The sequence below is a fragment of the Zalophus californianus genome, chromosome 10 (assembly GCF_009762305.2).
Source record: "Zalophus californianus isolate mZalCal1 chromosome 10, mZalCal1.pri.v2, whole genome shotgun sequence".
In the NCBI taxonomy this organism is placed as follows: Eukaryota; Metazoa; Chordata; class Mammalia; order Carnivora; family Otariidae; genus Zalophus; species Zalophus californianus.
The window spans coordinates 76,858,702-76,873,449 of record NC_045604.1 but is presented as its reverse complement, the minus strand read 5'-3'; the positions used below and the strand labels follow the sequence as shown (position 1 = coordinate 76,873,449).

The window sequence follows — 14,748 nt, the reverse complement described above, 5'->3', positions numbered from 1 at the left end:
GAATGATAAACCTTCACCTCACCAGGAAGATAGGGTTGGAAGAGAATGGGCACCTAAGCAAATAACTTGGCACTAAGTACTACAGGTGCTTCTCCACTTTCCACATGGAGGGTTGTGCCTGTGGGGGGCCAGCTCAGCCTTTGGCTGCTGCGTCTAGAGCCAGAGAAAAGGATCCACGGACTGGCAGGCCCTCCTCAGCTCTCCAGGCACATAAGGAAGGAGGAGCTGGAGTCAAAGCTGCTTCCCACACTCCCATGAGAGGCCAGGTGAGTTAGGATGTGAGTTCTCATTTTATGGGTTGGGGCGGGAACACAGAGAAGAATGAAGGAAGAGTTCGAATTCAGAAGGCAGAGGTCCTGACTTTGCTAAACCCAACATTCCTCGAATTCTTTCTTAGCACCTTAAGATCTGGAGAATTTGGACAAACAGCGACCTGATGCGATTCTTCCGTTTCCAAGACGAAGAAACAAAGTGCAGGGAGGTGATGCGGCGTGAGGTAAGTCACACACACAAATGATGTATCTGTGTGTGCATATAATCATTCATATTCACACAGTGACCCAAGGGAGATTTTGAAAACAAATGAATCTAAATGTTAAAATGGCAAATTTCCCCTGAATAAAGAAAGAAAGAAAAAAAAAAAAACCCTCTATCAGCCCCGCAAAATTAAAAAAGGCACTGCGGTAGGTCTGCTTTCGCTCCGCAACGGGCCAAACAAGCAGGCTGTTAACACCGCGTGCACCACACTGAAATGTCAGATTGCTTCTGACTCGGGTAATTCATCACTGAATTGAAAGCATTACATATGGGAAGAGCAAAAATCTAATTCCAGCTCATTTCAATAAGAATTGATCTAAGAGTTCATTACATAAAGTAATTTTTACCAGCACAACTTCAAAGGCGTGCTTCAATGAGGATTAGAATCTCTCCTGATAGCTGAAACTGATAAGGGGAAATTTGCATACGGAGAGCACAATACTAAAGTGTACATCTCTTGTGTTCTACATAACAAGTTTTTCTAATGTTTGCTCCACTGTTGGAGATAAAGCTTAGGCCTGACGAAGTAGAGTTCTGGGTTATTTTTAAAAGGGATCTGAAATCCAGGTTCATGTGTCTCTATCTCATGCAATAACTTAAAAGGAATTGCATATAAAGCACTTAGCACAGGTTGAAGTTCTTGTTGAAAGGTAGCTTTTAGCAAAGCTCTTCAAACCTTGGTTCACTGGTCTGAGATACCAAGATAGTACACCTGGCCTAGTGTCCGTAAAGATCCAAAGAGTAAATATGTGTGGGGTGCAGTTTCTGCTAGATCCAACCACTGCCCCTGGGCGGTGGGCTTGCGTGAACGCCTCCAAGATCCGGATCCCCAGCTTTGCGTTTGATTGGCATCTGCAATCATCGGCTCAAGCACCCGAACCCAGGCCCCCAGTTTCTCAGGCACAGCAAACAATTCTTCCATCTCTCATTAAATAGGCTTTCTGGACTCAAAAAGCAGGTCTCTAGCCAAATCCTTGGCTCTTCACTGGGATCATCAGGAGTGGGGGTGGGGTTCTTTAAAAAAAAAATGCCCAGGCTAACCCCAAAACCAAGTAAAACAGAATCCCTGGGCATGGGACCCAGATGTCAGCATATGTATAAGCTCCCTGGTGATTCCAATGAACGGACAAGGCTTTGAACATCTGGGAGCTAATGGGTGATAAACAAAGCTAGAAGGTGTAGAATGGTGCAAATGGTTTTCCCTATGCTTGTGACCCCAAAACGTCTATCAGCTTGAAGGGTAATGTGAGCAAGAGGTAAAGGAGCCAGAGTTTTTCCCCCAAAACACTTTCCAGTAGCAAGGTCATAGGGAGCTCTGCCGAAGCGGGCTTTCTAGTTAGTTAGCACAGGGAAGGTCAGAAAACTCTTTTCAGATCACAAAAAAGTCCTGATTTCAGCCTCTGCCTTGGTCAGCAGAACAGAGCACCTGTCCAATAAGAACCCCCTTCTTTGACTTTTGTCCCTTGAGACCAGGCCTTTTTTTTTTCTTTTTAAGATTTTATTTATTTATTTGCCAGAGAGAGCGAGCACAAGGAGGCAGAGCGGCAAGGAGAGGGAAAGGGAGAAACAGGCTCTCTGCCAAGCAGGACCCTGGGAGCATGACCTGAGCCAAAGGCAGACGCTTAACCGCCTGAGCCACCCAAATTGGCGTTTCCGGAACTGTACTATCCAGGCCAAATAAAGAATGAATGAAGAGGCAGGAGGAGCAGGTAGGAGCTGATGGGTGAAGCCAAGGTCAGGCATTCCTAGGGCCGTGCTTCTCGTGCCTCATTCCCAGCATTTCTGATTCAGTGGCTCTGGAGTAGGACCTGACCACCTGCATTTCTACATGTTCCTAGGCTAGTGGTTGGGCTGCACAGTGAAATCACCCAGAGACACGGGACCCCGCCTCACTCCTCTGCATGGTTCAGTTCGTCTGGGGTAGGACCCAGACATGAGCATACAAAAGCCCCCAAAGGATTCTTGGGTGAAATCGGAAGTGAGAGCTGATCTCTGTTGCTCAAAGTGTGGGCCAGGGGCTCGGCCCCATCCGGAACGCGTTAGAAATGCAGAGTCTTGGGCTCCATCCCAGACCGAGAGAATCCGCGTCTGCATTCTGACAAGATCTTGGGTGATTCTCACGCCTGTGAAAGTTTGAGATGCACTGACAAGTAGCATCTGGCCTGAAATAGAATTCCAGAAGCATCTGGAAGCATGGGGGGAGACGGAGTCCAGACCCCAGGGTGAGAACTCAGAGACAGACACAGGGGAGGAGAGAAGTTCATTTGTTCATCCAAATGGACCATAAGGACCCACAACGTGTGACCCGCACCATGTGACCGTGACCCTCAGTGTATGACGGATACTGCTGGGTTAAGTGCTAGAGAATCAGGGGGCCTCATGCCATCCAAACACTACAATAAAACAAGGGGCCTTGAGCTGTCACCTTAAAGCTCTGGAGGTGCTTCTGATCCAAGCAGCCTGGGTCAGGAACTCGTGAGCGCCCCGAGAGCAAGGACACCATCCCGGCACACGGCCGGTTCTCCGTCAATGCTGAAGGAGGAGTGCCCAGTGTAGCTGCTTTGGAGCTGGACCTTCCAAGGTGGAGAGGGTGACGACAGGCAGAAAGGGGAGAGGGTTAAGGGGATGTCAGAGGCTGGAGCAATCAAAGGGCCAGGGAGTATTTTAGGCTTTGGAGACCATGTGGTCTCTCAGCTCTGCCCCCACCATGTGAAAGCCTCCACAGACGAACAGGCCTGCTGTGTGCCAGTCCGAGTTTATCTCCAGCAACAGGCTGTGGGCTGCGCGTGGCCGTGGCCGTGGCGAGCCGGCCCCTGATCTGGAGCAAGAGGGGAAAGCAGGCTGAGGTGGAGGCACACAAGGGCGAATCGGCCGTGGCTAGCAGGCCGTGGGAGGCCTTCACTCCAGAGCAAAGGGGAGTGGACCTTGAAACAGGAGTGGCTAGCTGGTGCAGGACTTTGGAGCACACAGGGAGCGGCTCACAGGCCAGCTTGTGGGGAGCCACGGGGAAGACTTGTGTCAGGGGAGATCAGGAGCTGGGGAAGGGAGATAGGCAGGGGGCCAGGTAGACGTGGGGATGGTTCCCAGAGTGCTGGAGAACAGGGAGCCAGAGTGAGGAGGTGCTCTGGCCGCGGGATCTGCAGGGCTGAGGGTCGGGAGGGGTGGTGCGGGGGCACTCACAGACAAAGTCGGTTCCTGGTCCCAGGGTCACCGGGTTGATGGGGATTGCTGTGGCCAGGCACGGGGGGCGGGCAGGGTGCAGCAGGATCTGCTGGTAGGAGGTGAGCCAGATCTGGGAGCTCAGGGGAGTGCATGGAGCGCAGCCGGGCCCACCACCGCATGTCACCCCCCATCACACCGGAGCACCCAGGCAGCTGCAGAAAGCGTTCCAGAAAAGCAGGAGGAAAGGTTGAAACGCAGGGCTTGCCTGAAGGTTGCTCTTCTGATGGATGTGAATCTGGGAGACAGAACTCACCCAGGACTGGGCAGGGAATCCCAGCCCTCCAGGGCTGGAAGGTGCCTAGGAGCCGTGTGTTCCGCCAACCTCGGAATGCCACGAAGCCCCTGGGGCTGTTGTGAAGGAAGGGTCTGGCTCCGTGGTTTGGGTGGGGCCGAGACTGCATTTCTAAGGAGCGTACCTGTGATACCTGCTGCTGGCCCAGGACGAGGCTTTGAGAATCAAGGCCTTGGAGCTGATCCCCACCTCCCCCTCTTGCCTCCCAGACAAGGGCGGTGAGACCCACTGAGACCCACCTACTACTTGTGGGGTGGCCATCATACCAGCCCTTGGGGACGCTGAGGAAATATGAAAACTAGCTCGTATTGGAGTCCTTGTGATGTGGCAGGCACTGTCCTATTCACATTGTGACTCATTTACTCCTCACTGTGGCCCAGGAGGCGGGTTCCCCTAGGGCCCCGTTCCCCACACGATTTGGTGACCAAAGAACAAGGGAGCCACACTCCTGAGCCAAAACTCCATCCCTGAGGCCCACAGAGGGAAGCCATGTCCGCCCCCCGCCCCCGCCATGGCAGGACCACCAGCCCCAAATGGGTGCATTCCCCCCACCCCAGGCTAGGTCACCTCTCCTGGAAAATTCCAAACTTCGGCTATGACGTTGGACCCGAGGCATAATGAACCCGCTAAGTCGGATGGGCTGGTGCGGGGAGCCGCCTGCAAGCGGGGACACGGGGGCACTCGGAGAAGTCTCCAGCGCTGCTTCTCTCGGCACTAGGTCAGCCCTTAGAAGAGACACTTCCGCGGAGCTCCTGCAATGCAAACAAATGCCCCCCCAAAAAGGGAAATTATTTAGTGGAGAATTTTGTGGCGGGTGCGTATTTTATGGGCATCACCTTCAGGAGCGGCTCCGGGGCCCGGGGGCGCGCGCGCTGCGATGCTGCCACCTAGTGGCGACGGGGGGGGGGGCAGCAGCTGCTGCGGAAGTGAAGCGTCCAACCCCCCCACCACCACCACCCCACCGAAGAGGCAGGGGAGGCGGCATCCTGTGAACAACCGTTCTGGGCGGTGGCTGTTTTTAGCTGGGTCTCTCCTTCTGTGCCACTTCCATCATGGAAACTGGCTCTCTAGACCCAAAAAAAGCCGCGACGTGCTCTGCAAAAGCTGTTCGAGGGCCAATTTTAGCTGCATTTCTTGGAATTTGGGCTCCCAGGAGGGAGGAGGGATGCGTGGTTCCCAGGAAGTTGGCAGCTTGTGAGAACCTAGAACCCGGAGGTTGGTTCTGGCCATGAGCGTGTGAGATTATGGATCCCTTGGGTTCCAGCCCTGGTACCCGGCCCTGCAAAGGAAAATGTATTTCGGGGGGGGGGGGTTACAGGTGGCAGCTACTGTGTCCTTGGGAGCTTTACCCTGTGCTATTAAGAGCTCTCTTTACATGGACCATCTCACTGATGCCTCAAACCCTAAGAGGATATGTACAAATTACACCCATTTTACAGCTGAGGAAATCAAGGCTTGGAAAAGTTCAATGACTTAGCCAAGGTCACAGAGCTGGTAACTAGCAGAGAGCCATGATTTGAATTCTAGAGTCTGCACGTTAACCCAGAACCCAAACAAAGCAATGGATTCAGGAGTTGAGAGTCCTGAGTTCATCCACACTCTGCTGCCAACTCACTGTGTGACCCTGAGTAAGCGGATGAACCTCTCCGGGTCTGTTTCCTCTGTGGTAAAGCAGGTATGGTATTCATGCATTCTGCTACTCAAGGCTGAGAGGGCATCCAAAGATAAATCTGACATCCTTTGAGCCAGTGGTTCCATTCCCTGGCCTGGGGGCCACCCAGACCCTCAGATTCTTCTAAAGATTCCAGGAGATGGATGGAGATACACTCAGGACCCCCGCATGGGAAGGAACCCCTAAAATGAGCACTGCCTTTGTTTAGTCCCTGGGAATCCATACAGCAAATCAGCCCGGCCCCCAGTTTCTGCGGTTCCAGTTCCCACCCTGCCCCTACTCACCTTTGGGGCCTGGTTCTCACCTGTCAAATGGGGTTTGACTCTGGCACTGACTTGTCGCGTTGTTCCAGGATTTAAAACTGCGTGCTAGCGAGTAAATCTTCCAGGCAGGTGCAGGCACTAGAATAAGCCTCTCATCCTGATTTGTCTAGGACTTTGCCCGTTTTAACTTTGATGTTCCGTGTCCCAAGAAACCCCTCAGTTCTGGGTGAACCGGGATGACTGGTCACCCTACAGGAAACACAGCACAACCCTGACCAGCAGACTAGATGTCCCCATTCTCGACACCCCTCGTGGCCCTTTTCATGGCTGGAAATGATGTGTGTGCCCACCTCCCCCAGTAGATATAGTCTTGTCTGATCGCCACCATGCCTGGCTGGGGGCTTAGCCCCTGTCAGTCCATCAGCAAACCACAGGGAGTAAAGAGGCCTCTGTATCAGGTCCTCTTGCTAGGCCCTGGGAATACAAGATAGCAGAGGCCGTGGCCATGTGGTCGTTAAGGGTTGTGATGGGGTAAGCATTGGATCAGGGAAAACCACAGAAAGGACCATAAGCTGGCGTGAGAGGACAAGTGTGTCAGAGAGGTCTTAGGAGGATCTGACCCAAGGCGGGCCCACAGGGCTGAATTATTCAGTAAGGAAGAGAAGGGAAGACAGAGGTTTTGTTGGTCAGACGACAAGCCTGTGCCTGGGGTGTCAGCCTGACCCCAAACCAGAATGCAGTCTCCCAAATCCCAGAAACATCCTCCATCTCCCCTTCCCAACACCACCCAGTCCCTACTCACCTGAGAACACAAAGGAGACATTACCTCGGTCCACAGCTCATAGCCTTTGTCCTTGTCCCCAAAGGTCCAAGTTCATACCTAAGATCTTGGATAGGGCATGGGAAGAATCTCTGCAACCCCTAGGCCAAGCCTCAAAAATTCCAAATTATTGGTTTACTATATAGGTGGAAGGACAGGCTCACCTGTCCTCACCTGACATCCTCACGTATGTCAAAATAAGCTTTTACCTTATTTACAGGTGGCTGTCGCCCAGCTGAGATCTGGGAGCACAGCTGATTATTGGAGTCATGACCCAGTGGTTCTCAGCTGGGCTCATAGCATCTTCCGGGGAATATTTAGCGATGTCTAGAGACGCTTCTGGTTACCCCGTCTGGCGTGGGGGGTTGCTCCTGGCATCTGGTGGGCAGAGGCTAGGGGGGTTGCTAAGCACCCGCAGAGCGCAGGACGGCCCCGCAACAGAGTCCAAAACATCATTACTGCCGACGTTGAAACTGGGCACTGAGAGCTCCACAGGAAGCCACCGGGCAGCCATTGACTGTTGGGTGACCTCCCGGATAGAGATTGAGGGGTTTCCTGTTTGCGTTTATTTCCACGTTAGTGCATTAGTCTTCCATGTGACTTTTAATATTCTTCCTGGTCCCTGACCCTCAACGCTGACCCCATGCCTGCAGGAGAAAGATCAGGTAGCATCTCAGCCCTTCCGTGCTCCCCATTCATTCCGCGCACACTGGCTAACAGCCTCTGCCCTCGGGAGCATGCGGTCTCCCAACTAAGGCAAGCTTTGGTCCCCTCGTGACTGGAGAGCCAGGCCAACAGTAACACCAGTGGTACCTCCCCCCTTGTGCTCCATGAGAATGGCACCCCCTAAAACACAGCTCCAGAAAGCAAGTGAAGGTGACCCCCCCACCCCGAGACTGACCGCTCGGCAGCCCCATGAAATGCCAGAACACAGCAAGTGATCAATGCTACTTCAGCATGCATAGCTCCTTTAGGGCTGACTCTGTGCTGGGGACCTCACCACCTCTGTGAAGTAGATGTTAGTATGAGCATCTGCAGATTGCAGATAAGGAAGGTGAGGCTCCGTCGCTGAACGATGTGCTCAGAGCTGCCCAACTCAGAGGTGGAGGAGCAGGAATTAAACCCATGGAGGCTGATTCCAGAAACCATATGCTTAACGAGTCCCCTGTCAGCTGAGAAGAAAACTTCAAAAGCTCAGTGAGGAATGGGCATTTTTAGAGCTCAGGGAATTGCTTGAGGCAGAAAGTTTCTGGCAGGGAATAGAGATGGGCTCTGAAAGCATGAGATGTCTGTCTGAGCAGCTTGACCTCAACACTGGAAATATGAAAAGCACCTGGAAAAGCACCTTGGTTTCCTCTTGTGGTCAACCCCAATTCGTGGCTACCATAGGGAGACGCACCACAGCGGAGCATGGGACTTGAAACTGATCAGTGACGTCTGCTTTGGGTCTGGGAGCGAGGAATAACAGCGTGCACACACACAAACACACACAAACACGCACACACCTACATACATACAGAGACACACAGGCACATGCACACAGATAGGTACATGCAACATACACTGGCACACAGACACACACGCATCTACTGCAGAGACGCACACATAAACCCATGCACAGAGATGGGCATATGCACACATCTGTGCAAGCACACAACCCATACACTCAGACACATGGACGTACATATACACACTTAACGTAGATACATACAAGGAAACACACACACAGAGACACATACAAGGCTTACTACATAAGCTGCTGAGGACAAGAGAACGCCCAACTCACATCACCTGGAATGATGACCCTACACACTTTTGGGACTATTCTCCCTACAAAGAAGTCTCCCAAGTTTAAAAAAAAAAAAAAAGAAAAGGCAAGTGTTTAATACCCGCCTCCTAACACCTTCAGTGCTGGCGTGGGCTTCCCACGTCACCATGGAAACTGTGCCACCTGGCACTTGCCATTCAAAAACTTTTGTGGCATGCAAAAACATTCACGTATGTCAAAATGACACTGACCCATTCCAGATAGGTGACCCTAATTTTGAACACGGTTCCAAGGACTCCTGGAAGGCAGAATGTGGAATGACTTTGCCGGCACAGGGTGAGTCACCAAGAAAAAGAAGGCAATGCTGTCAGTCCACGTGGCTGCAAATTCCTGTCTTTAATGCCGCAGGCAGCCCTGCCCATAGAAGAAGAAAAGATGCCCCAAAGGAAACCATCACCTTGTAGCTTTAAAATAAGTGCCTGGCGGTTCTCACCAAATGTCTGTAAAAACATACAATGGAGTTCTATTTTAAGTTACGTTCCTGATCAGTTATAGTATTTTCATGTTATCAAATGGGCCTTCGGAATAAATTCTTGATTTATAACATGGGGCTTCTAGGAACGATGGGTGCTCAGAAGCTCTGAGAAGTTAAGGAAGCCCCCTAAGAACGCACAGGGGAATCAGGATTTGAATCTAAGTCTGATTCCCCAAACCCTGGACTTTCTCCTCCAAATTGCCGCCACTCCATAACTCCCCTTCCTGTGACTGGGGAGTTGATGTTTTAAATCTCATGCCAGACCCTTGTCTCTTACATCCCTGAGATGCCCCCACCCCAACTCTGCACTTCACTCTTCCAAATTATTGCATTTCTCTGTGTATTTGTCTCCTAGGGCCGCCATAACAAAGCACCATAGACTGGGTGATTTAAACAACAGAAATATATTGTCTTGCGGATCTGGAGGCCAGAGTCTAAGATCAAGGTGCGGGCAGGGTCAGGTCCTTCTGAGGGCTGGAAGGAGGAACCTGTTCCAGGCTTCTCTCCTGGCTTCTGGTGGTTTGCTGGCCATCCTGGTGTCCTTTGGCTGGTAGGGAGTTAACCCTGATCTCTACCTCTGTCTTCACAGGGCTAGGACTGGAGTCCCAAGGTACTCAGCCGCTGACAAGGGACTTCTTGCCCCCCCCCAACCCCATTCAAGAGGGTTCTCAGGGAAAACCTCGCAGGAAAGGTCCCAGCTAGCTGCAAAGGGATAGCCCCAAGGACACCTAAACAAGGTTCTTAGAGATTCAAATTCTAACACTACAAAACATCTCAATACAGGTTAATGAGGCAGGTTAAAATAGCCAGTATCTAAGAAGCAACCTTGTGGCTCTGGAGGAAAAGAGTGACAGTCTGCCCTCTAACTCATTCACACACGCACACGCACACGCACATGCATGCACACATACTGCCCATGCTCTGCCCCCAATTCTCAACCAAGGTATGGTGTGTCACAGGCAGTTTTGAGGTGTATCACCAAGTAATCTGTTGCTAATGATAAAGTGCCAAATGTTGCAAATATATGTACAAGTAGATTCAAGGTTATTCATGTGAAACATCAGCCGCACTCACTGCATTCTGATTACATTTCTCCAGCGGGAGAGGCAAAGCGAGAACTTACAGCTAGAACAAGGCGCTGGCATGGGAAGCCCGGGACAGCCTCTCTGTGCCCCACGCCCCATGAGATATGGATGGAAATGTCAAGCTTTCTTCTTTTTTAACAGACACAGATGCACGTACTGGGGGTAGACCCCCGGGGAGGAAAGGAGGTACACGTGCCCAGTGGAGGTCAGGAAGGATTCCCATCCTCGCTAGTGATCCACAAATGCAAATTAGGAAGAGGAGGCGCCATTACCTTCCTGACCTCAATTCCTATGGCTCTCTCACTTGCTCACTCTCCCCTCAAATCTCCTCGAAATCACCAGGAACGTCCCTGCCTCAAGGCCTTTGCACTCACTAGCACCTCTGTCTGGAACACTCTTTGCCAGTCTCCTGCATGGCTCATTCCCCTTAAGTCTTTAGTCACAGGTCACACGTATCCCGAGCCGTATTTTCATTCCCACACCCATACGCACACACTTCCCCCACCCCCGTCCCTCTTCTCTGCTCTTTTTCCATAGCATCCACAAATCACCAGATATACATATGCTTTACCTACTCCTTTGTTTATTGTCTTCCTCTCCCCAGCACACACCTCCATAAAATGTCAGCACCAAGAAGGCAGGGACTTTGTGGCTTACCTGTTTCCCTTCTATGCCCCCAGAGTTTGGAGCAGTCCTGCCCTAGATGGACAATACCTATTTGTTGAAAGAATCAAGATTTTAAATGCAGATAACCTTTGATTTCACTTTTAAGAAACCCTCTGTACTTGTTTTCTATTGTTGCCTAACAAATTAACAACTTAAAACAGCACCTACCTATCAGCTCCCAGCTCCCTAGGTCAGAGCTTCAGCCTGGTGTGGCTGGAGACCCTGCTGAGACTGAAATCGAGGGGTCTCTGGGCTGCTGTGTTCTTTTCCGGAGCTCAGGATCCTCAGATCCACACTCATTCCTGTTACCGGCAGAACGCGGCCCCCAATTCCTTGCTGGCTGTCCGCTGCGGGGTGCTCTCAGCTTCGAGAGTCCACTTGTTTTCGTCTTGACATGGACCCTCCATCTTCACACCAGCACGGCATACCCCAACCTCTTCATGCTTCACACCTTCCTGCTTCCTCTTATGCTCCCAGCTGGGAAACACACTCTGCTTTTAAAGGGCACATGCGCTCAGGTTAGGCCACCTTGGATCAGCTTCATGTCTGAAGTTAACTGACTTGGGACTCAAATCACATCTGCAATAGCCCATCCCAGCAATACCTAGATCTATGTCTGAAGAGCCAGACGAAGGAAATCCGGGAGCATCTTTATGACTCCGCCCGCCACACCAGCCAAGGCAAACACTCAATGCAATATGCATGGGGAGATGGGGACGAGCATGCTGCAAAACTAGTTAGAACAAAGACACGGGACCCACCTGCATGTCCATCAGTGGGAAACGAGATGTATCAGCTACGGTACAGCCACACTCCAGAACATTCCACAAGCGTGGGAAAAAAAAAAAAAGGAAGCAGAGCTGCAGAGCACATTTCACCTGCTGAATCTATACAGTGGGCCATGCCCTTCTCCCGGGGTTCAGAGCACCAGCCCCGGAGCAAGGCTGCCTGAGTGAGAGTCTCTGCTTCATCACGTCTTATTTGTGCAAGCTAGGTGATTGTCAGAAACTTTCTGTGCCTCTGTTTCCTCATCTGTAAAACAGAGATGATCATCCTAGTACTACCCCACAGGGATTGCATGGATTAATTAAGATAACGCATATAAAGCGCTGGACACTTGGTTGGAACAGAGTGAATGCTGAATAGAGGGCAGCTATCACCCGCTTTATAATTATGAACATCGCTCTCACTTCCGATGTGCCCGTGAGGTCTCTATTCTACATGATATATGCCAGTATGCCAGGGTTTAGTATTTCTGTACATCCAGATACGGCACTTTTTACTCTGCTATAGATAGAGATATAGGATGTTTTCACTCTGTTATTTATACCAATAAGGCAAGTGTCACAGCAATCAGGCGCTTTACTCTGTTATTTTTAGGCAAGGTTTTCTGGATGTTATGTATGCGGTTAGGAGATATGTATGTTTACTCCTCGCAAGCCATGCAGACCCGGCATGTTTGGGTTGGCTGCATATGCTTGGCTCACGGCGCCGGCATTATAGGGAGGCAATCTCGGTAGAATCTGGAGCAGACTGGAGACGGAGATTAAGGGGGATGAGGATTCTCCCGGACACGGGACTTTCCGTCCCGGGAGAACCGAGACTTTCCGGTTTAAAACACAGGAAGTCGCGGGGAAGCCGGGCAAGCCAGTCACCCCACACACAGCTCCGGTCAGTGTTCTCCAAACATCACTCGTTCATACCCCACACGCATAACCACTCAGGAAAATAACTCTGGGGTCAGGGTCTGGGTTCACATCCCGCCTCCATCGCTTACTCGTCATGCAGCCTTGGCAAGATGGTTAAGTCTCAGTGCCCTCCAAATGCTCAACTGCAAAATGGGACTGATTATAAAACCAAGCTCAGTGGCCGTGAGGACTATAGTAAGAAGAAAGCACCTAGAATCCTGCCTGGCCCATAGTAGGCACTCAGTAAACCTTTGCATATTGTTATTAGTGTATATGCCACCATGCCCGCTAGCTGTTTAAATATTTTTACATCTACACACTCTTAAAAGGCTTTAAATGCATGTACTGTAAAATGCAATTGCATATCACTACCCTAAATGGGAAGCCAGTGCTTAGAGCCTTATAAATAGAAGGTAACTGTAAATACAAATACATACCTCTTTTCCAGGTCAGAGCAAGTTGAGGCCCCACTTAGGGGATGCAGACACCCTTGGGAAATCCAGCCACTCTGGACCAGTGGAAACAGGCCACGAGACAGGGAAGGACAAGATGAGGTAGAATTAGGGCTCAGAACTGATTTACAGCTGGCCTGATGACCCCAGGCCAGATCTAAGCACACCACGCCCCACCCTAGGGCCATGAGGAAGCGCCAGTAGGAGGGGGCGCCTGCCTGGCTAGGTAGGTTGAGCATGTGACTCTTGATTCCAGCTCAGGTCATGATCTCAGGGTCGTGAGATCAAGACCCACAGCGGGCTCTGCGCTCAGCCGGGAGTCTGCTTGAGATTCTCTCTCTCCCTTTCCATCTGCCCCTCCCTGAGTCTCAGGGGGCAGCGGGGGGGGGGGGGGGGGGGGGGGTAGGGGGGTAGGGGCGGGGAGAGGAAGAGCCAGTAGGAGGCAGTAATTTTCCACAACGTGAGATAAAATGCCTCTGTTCTCACCTCATTTGGGCCTCCCGTAGACAGCCTAGGTGTCTGGTTGGAACAACTCCCTGCACCGCCCCAGCCCCTTAGACAAGTCATGTCACCTCTCTGAACCTCAGTGAACACCCTCAGGAAAATGGGCACAATAGCACCTGCCTCTCAGGATTTTCGTCACCCTGAGAGGACCAGATGGTAAAGAGGTAAACACACCTCGTGGCTTTCAAACCATTCAGGAAGCATTCATGCTCACCACCTGGCCTTTCCAGTCTCAAGAATTATTTTGTGGCAGTTTCTCATCATGTGGCCATTCCCAAACTGTCCCATATCCCCTAGCCTCAGTGGCCTGGATGAACCATGCAGGTATATAAGCAGAAACTCTTCCGAAGGCCAGGAGAGAAGGGAGGCTAATTTTACCCACTTTTAGGTAATTGTTCCTTTTTTTTCCCCTGTACTTGAAAACCTGGTCTCCCACTTAAAAATACTTCAAACATTGAGCTTGAATCACAGTACGAACTTCAAGTGACAGGCTCATAACACAATCCGAGCAGCTGGTCATGGTCTCCCATGATTGAATAATACATTAATAGTTCTCCCCTCCTTTACCATAACATTCCCTGCTAAAAATAAACACAAACACCAAGACCCAGGGTGGCTGAGAGCTAAACCTAACCCCCACCTGGCCAGCAGCAGCACTGGGTGGGACCTGAGAGCGGCAGACAGTGGGCATGACCAAATCCAGCCCAGCTCCAACCCTCTGATCTGTTGATTATCCACCAGGCCGTGTAAAGACAGCAGGAAACGAAAGGCCCTGCACGTGTTTTATCTGGCATCATCCTCACCACGTTTCTGCAAACTAGGTGTTTTTACCATGACTCGCCACTCACAGATAAAGAGACTGAGGGTCAGAGAGTTCCCTTGACTTGCCTGCCCAGGACAGAACAGCGAGGCAATGTCAGAAACAGGTGCAAACCCTGCTCTCTCCACTTTACAGATGTGTGTGACTGTGTGTGTGTGTGTCCTTTCCCACAAAATAGGTAATCATCTGTGGTACCCTCCACGTCCCCCTCCTCCTCCTGCTCTCCCTGCAGCGTGGGCACCCAGGCAAGGGGGACGCCTCTCCTAGGATTATGACAGATCAGCTGTGCATGTCTCCATGCTCAGAGCTGCCACTACACGGAGGGCTGTGCTTTCTCCCTTCGGGAGCTGAAACTGTCCTCATGGAAGATCTGGAAAGTCACATAAATAGCTCTGGTACATGCCAACAGCCACCTTCAAGCTCT

The 14,748-nt window shown here is 51.2% G+C and overlaps 1 long non-coding RNA gene across 2 annotated transcripts; it reads right to left on the bottom strand.

The window, feature by feature from the left end:
- Positions 1-3,785: 3,785 nt before the first annotated feature.
- On the bottom strand, positions 3,786-7,335 carry LOC113933200. Of its 2 annotated transcripts, XR_003523293.2 has the most exons (5): positions 7,016-7,335; positions 6,028-6,873; positions 4,291-4,803; positions 4,013-4,190; positions 3,786-3,911 (listed from the first exon to the last, which is right to left on the bottom strand). It is a non-coding gene; the product is annotated as an uncharacterized LOC113933200 (long non-coding RNA). The 2 variants fall into 2 exon arrangements; XR_003523292.2 differs by having other exon boundaries at positions 4,013-4,803.
- Between the last annotated feature and the right edge of the window lie 7,413 nt (positions 7,336-14,748).